At 46.7% G+C, this 6000-nt stretch overlaps 1 protein-coding gene across 1 annotated transcript in view; it reads left to right on the top strand.

The window, feature by feature from the left end:
- Positions 1 to 3529: 3529 nt before the first annotated feature.
- ELP1 (elongator acetyltransferase complex subunit 1) overlaps positions 3530 to 6000 on the top strand; it is a 65726-nt gene continuing 63255 nt past the window's right edge. The window contains exon 1 of the mRNA XM_044000901.1: positions 3530 to 3669. The gene's annotated coding sequence lies outside the window, so the exon portion shown is untranslated. The remainder of the gene's footprint in view (positions 3670 to 6000) is intronic.

The raw sequence follows: 6000 nt of genomic DNA, 5'->3' as shown, positions 1-6000 counted from the left end.
GCGGCGGCCGGCGCGCGCATAGAGCATAGTGCGCACGCGAGCGCCCCCGCTCCGGCAGCCAAAAGGGAGCAGCTGTGCAGCGCCGGAATAGCTTCTAACGCGGTACTTCAGCTAGCTATTCTGCAATCCTGGGATGAATAGATTGTTGGGATGAAGGGAAGGGAGGTTAAGGAGCTCCTATTAAAAATAAAGGAGGGAGGGGCAGCTAGATGGCGCAATGGATAAAGCACAGGCCCTGGGTTCAGGAGTACCTGAATTCAAATCCGGCCTCAGACACTTAACACTTACTAGCTGTGTGACCCTGGGCAAGTCACTTAACCCCAATTGCCTCACCAAAAAAAAATAAATAAAAAATAAAGGAGGCCAGGGAAGCAGGGTGCAGTGAATAGAGCACCCGTCCTGGATTCAGGAGGACCTGAGTTCAAATCCAACCTCAGATACTTGACACTTACTAGTGGGTGACCCTGGGCAAGTCACTTAACCCTCATTGCCCTGAAAAAAAAGAAAGAAAGAAAAAAAGAAAAAATAAAGGAGGCCCAGAGCACAGGACCAGCTCCTTTAAAGGTGCCCCAGATGAGATTCTCCATCACTTGATATATGGGGGGGGGGGCAGCTAGGTGTCGCAGTGGATAAAGCACCGGCCCTGGATTCAGGAGTACCTGAGTTCAAATTCAACCTCAGATACTTGACACTTACTAGCTGTGTGACCCTGGGCAAGTCACTTAACCCCCATTGCCCCCCCCCCCCACAAAATCAGTATATCCCAAACCATAGGTCAGTCCACGTTCCACTCCTGCTCAAAAAAAAACTTTCAGTGGTTCTCCAATGGCTTCGGATAAAATATTTGCTCCTCACCCTGGCATTTAAGGGCTTAACAATATAACTTCTATCAGACTTAACACAACCACTCTTCACAAATCCTTACCTTCAGCCAAACCATACTACTAGATGTTCCCAGAACTCAATACACCATTTCATCAACCCACACCTGGAATTTATTCCCTCATCTCTGCCTCTCAGGTGCCACCTGTTCCACAGAGCCTCAGTTTTGCCTGGGATCATACAACTAATAAGTATTCAAACCTAGATTCAATTCTCTGTACCCACTAAAAGATATTGGATAATGTTCTAGCAATAGAATCACTAAATCAAAAGAGCTGGTTAGTTTCCACAATATATTTTTCCACCTAACTGGAAACAAGTGGAGTCAATCTAAGTTTCAATGTAACTTTAATACATTATTAAATTAAATTAATCTTTCTACAAAGAGAAAGCAATCATACAGTTCTATAACAGTGAACAGACTTGTGGAAATACCTAGAAAACTGACATATCTAAAATTCCCAAATATGTTTCTTTACAAACATTCAAAATCTTTAGAATTCCACAAGGAAAGCTTGACTTCAAAAATAAAAGCAAAAGAACTCATTCCCATTTCAGATCAGGTAGAGAATTAGTTTCAAAGGGCAGTGAAACAAGGAATAACTGACTCATTCCCACTCCCAAACAAAAAACAATCTAACAACCTCCTTAGATTCTACTGAATTTCACCTTCTTTTAGCATATACCTTTCCTTGATTCTTTCTCATCCCTCTTCCTTTTATTCTCTCTCTCTAGATATAATAACAATAATAGTACCTTATGTAGGATAGTTCAAAGTCCAGGCAACTTATAGGTAGTCACATGTATTTAATAAAAAAAAAAAGAAATTTGGAACAAAGAATTAAGGTGGAGGACGATGTTCCAAAATGACTACATCTGGAATTTATTTTCCCTTCCCTTCTTCCATTTCCCTTTCATTTGTTCAGGAAACCAAAAAAATCTTGGTTTTAGCACCCCTGTGTTTGTTGTCTTCTCCTATTAGAATGAAAGCTCCTTGAGGCTAGGAACTGTCTTGCTTGTATTTGTATCCTCAGTGTTTAGCATAGTGCCTAGTACATAGTACTTAATAAATACTATATCTGTCTTGGGGAATGAAAGGTGGGGTATTGAAATAAATTCCAGAATACTTCATCCATGGATTTGTGGGGTTTCTTGATAGAGCCCTCTGAATGTGGCCCAGGACATTGAGCCCAAAAACTCTACCAGCCCTGCTTTCAGCCCAGCTCCCACAGCTATCATCCAGAGAAGCAACTGCTATGTACATAGTTCAAAATCAGAAACTGATATGGTTTTGGTCCATGGAAATGATATTAAATCTGCTTTGCAATTGCATCCAGCAGAAACCCCAGATAGATGTTGTCTCTTCTAGTAAAACGTGAGTCAACTTCCTGAGGACAGGGAGTATCTGCACTTTTCTATTTACATCCCTGGTGCTTAGCATAGAGTTTTGCACCTAAATGTCTTTTAAATCATTCATGAGTCCAAAAAAGAAATATAAAATGCTCTGAGAGTCCAGAGATGGCAAAGATCCTTTCTAAGTAGGGTACCAGGAATGGAGCACCTGGCGCCAGGTGGTGTGGTGGGCAGAACAGCAGACCTGGAGTTAGGAAGGTCTGGGTTAAAATCCAGTCCTTACTAGCTGTGTGATCCTGGGCAAGTCACTTAAACTCCTATTTGCCTCAGTTCCTCATCTGGGAAATGGAGACACTGGAGAAGGAGATGGCAAACCATTCCAGTACCTTTGCCAAGAAGATCCACGGTTTGTCCATGGAGTCACGCAGATTCGGACCCGACTGAACCAGTGTTGAGGTGAAGGTAGGGTGGGGAGGATGGTGAGTGGGAACGGGGTGATATGACTGGAAGCAGGGGAGCCTTATTAAGGTGTTATGGCAGCAGTCCCCAGGAGAGCTAAGGAGGCACAGACCTAGGACCTTCGGCGATGTGGAATAGAAAAGGTCCGATAAGACTCGCGGAAGACGCCAAGTCAACCTGACCTTGGCCACCTTGCGTGATTGGATGTGGGGGAAGGGGGAAGGGGTCTGCCAGTGTCAAGATCTAGAGGCTTGCAGTAAAGGTGGCGACCAGAGGGGACAGGTGGGAGAAGATGCACGCCTTCGGGCGGGGGGGGGGGGCGGGGAAGGAGGAAGGAGAACATGGGCGGTTCTGTGGGTGGATGGCCTCCCCGCCCTCATCCCCAGGAGCTTCCGTGCCGGGACAGCCCAGGCAGTTCTGTATTGTGGGTCAGGATGTGGGCGGGAGCCGCAGCTCGCTGCTCCGCACGGGTAGCTCACACCTCATTCCATCCTAGGCAAGCCCTTCTTTTAACGCTCCCGCCCTTTCCCTTGAAGTCATCACGTGTCTGGACCACAGTCACAAGGCCGTGTTGTTGTCACGTGTACTTCCCCGTGGCCGCGCCAGATCGGGGCTTGCGCACGGATCGCTCTGCCCTGCAGCCGCACCTCTCATCCGGGCTCCAGCCGCGGCCTCTCCGGGCGAGCCCCTAGGGGGCCCAAGAGACACCTAGGACTGGTGCGCATGCTTGTCAGCCGCAAACCAGGATACAAAAAGGTCCGAGCTCGCGCGCACGGTCCGGAGCGAGGTCAGAGCCGCGAGCCCCGGCGCCTGCGTATCCGGGCACGAGGCCGGGGGAAGCTCCGTGAAGCGGCTGGCTTTCCTGGGTGCTCCGTATCGCCGGGGAGAGCGTGCGCACCGAGGAAAGGGGTGCGCGTGGCTACGGGCCAGGCCACCGACCTTGCCGGAGTCCTTTTAGACAGAGAGCAGCCGCAGGTAAATAAATGCATGCGCACTTCTTTCTGGTGGATAGGAATCTGGCCATTTGGGATCTATTCTGAAAAAGAACGAGTGGGCATGGATGCAGAGGCACCCGCAGAGGGCGCGTGCGCGTTGCCGCCCCACCCCCGCGTATGCGGCGTTGCGCGTGCCCGCTCCTAGAAGGGACTCTGGCTTCTTGGGGGATCACTGGGGGTTGCCCTTGAATTTTCACTACGTATGCTCCGAGGACCAAGCGTTAATTGATACTTTGCCTCCCGCCTTGCTGCCAACCGACTCCCGCTCGCTAGCTACACCCAGGAAGGGGCCGGAAGAGGGGCCGCTCCCTTCATTGATTGCTTGGTTCACCACAAACTGTTTGCTGGCGTTGGGGCGTGGCCGCGGAGGCGTTCCGGGGTGCCCGAGGTGGGTTCCCGGCTTTCCAGGGGCTGGCAGTCTGTCTAGTAGGAGAGAGAAGACATTCAAGCAAGTAACTTATACCAGGCGGAGTGGGCACAGGAGGAGTACAGAGGATAGTATAGAAAATAAGGGAAGGAAAAGATAACTTGTGCCGGTGGCATTGGCGCTGCCCCGGCACCTCCCTGGCATTCTTTAAGTCTCAACTAAAATCTCATCTACGGGAAACCTTCCCCAGCGCCTCTTAATTCCAGTATCTTCCTTCTAATTATTTTCTTTTTATCATGTGTATAGCTTGCTTCTTATATATTTATTCGCATGTTGTTTTCCCCGTTAGATTGTAAGCTTCTTGAGGACAGGGACTGTCTTTTGCCTCTTTCTGTATCCCCAGCGCTTAACACGTAGTAGGCACTTAAATGTTTATTGCTCGGATTAAGGAGGGCTTCGTGGAGAAGGTGACTTTTGAACTGGACCTTAAAGGATGGATAGGATTTTAAATGGGGGAGGGAGGAGGGGGCAAAAGTGGAGAGGTGAATGAATGGAGGGGTGGGGAGGGAGATTAAGAAACCATTAGTAGGGCAGCTAGGAGCACTGGCCCTGGAGTCAGGAGTACCTGAATTCAAATTCGGCCTCAGACACTTAACACTTACTAGCTGTGTGACTCTGGGCAAGTCACTTAACCCCAATTGCTTCACTTAAAAAAACAAAACAACAATAACAACAAAAAAAGAAAATATTAGTATAAACAAAACAAAAAAAAAACCCGAGAGTGTATGCAAGGGGGAATAGTGGGGCAGTGTGTGTGGTATAGTGGAAAGAATATACTGACTGATCCCATATCTGACTCTCACTCCCTTTTTGACCTTGGGCAAGTTACTTAATCTTCCAAAATTTCAGTTTCCTCATCCACTGCCAAAATCGGTCTCAGTCAATAAGCATTTGTTAAGCATTTACCATGTGCCAGGCACTGTGCTAATGTTAGATCTGGAATTCAGGAAGGAAGATGGAGCTGGAGATAAACATTTAGGAAGCTTTAGTAACATTAAGTGTGTTGAGTGAATGACTGAATAGGTATCCCCTCTCTTCTACCGTCTCTGTCAGTGCATCCTAGGGTCAGAAGAATCAATTAATAGTCAAGCAAGGCAGTGGCAGTGTTGAAAATTAAAATGGAAACCCCAGTGTCCCTAGGGTTGGACTAGGTAGTCTCTAAGGACCTTTCCATTTCTAGATTTATGATCTTCTGAGGAGATCCTCATAATAAAAACTCACATCTTTATAGCTCTTTAAAGTTTACAGAGTGCTTTCATTCATTATCTCATTTGAACATCACAGCTCTGTGAGGAAAATACTCACATGTATTATGCTCATTTTAAAGATGAGGAAACTGAAGCCTGTTGTCATCTTCACATAGCTAGTAAGTTTCAGGGACAGGACAAGACCAGGTCCAGTAATGTGCACCATAACATGCACCTTTCGAATTAGAGAGAGAGTTTGGGGCCAGATCTGGGGAAATCTTAAATAGTAGCCTAAAGAATTTGGATTTTAGGCAGTAAGAAACTACTGGAAGTTTTCAGTGAAGGGATAAGTGGTCAGAGTTATGGTTTAGAGAGATTAATTTGGGAGTACTCTGTAGGATGGATGGGAGGGAGGAAAAACTGGAGGTTGGAATCCATTTAGGAGACTATTGACAAATTCTTGGTGAATGGTGTTTAAGGATTTGAATGAAATAGGGTTGCTGGCAGTGAATGGAGAGGAATGGTTACATCCATTCACCATTTAAAAACCGTTGGTTCATAAATTGTAACCCTTGTCTTGCCACCAATTTAGCAGAGGCTGAAAATAATACTTAGGTCATTCACACTAGAAGAAAGAGGAAGAGAAGCACTGTATATAGGTATATTTGCAAGTAGTTTATTATAACCATTACAAGCT

This window comes from Dromiciops gliroides, chromosome 1, assembly GCF_019393635.1.
Source record: "Dromiciops gliroides isolate mDroGli1 chromosome 1, mDroGli1.pri, whole genome shotgun sequence".
NCBI classification, from domain to species: Eukaryota; Metazoa; Chordata; class Mammalia; order Microbiotheria; family Microbiotheriidae; genus Dromiciops; species Dromiciops gliroides.
This window is presented reverse-complemented; position numbering and strand designations above follow the sequence as displayed.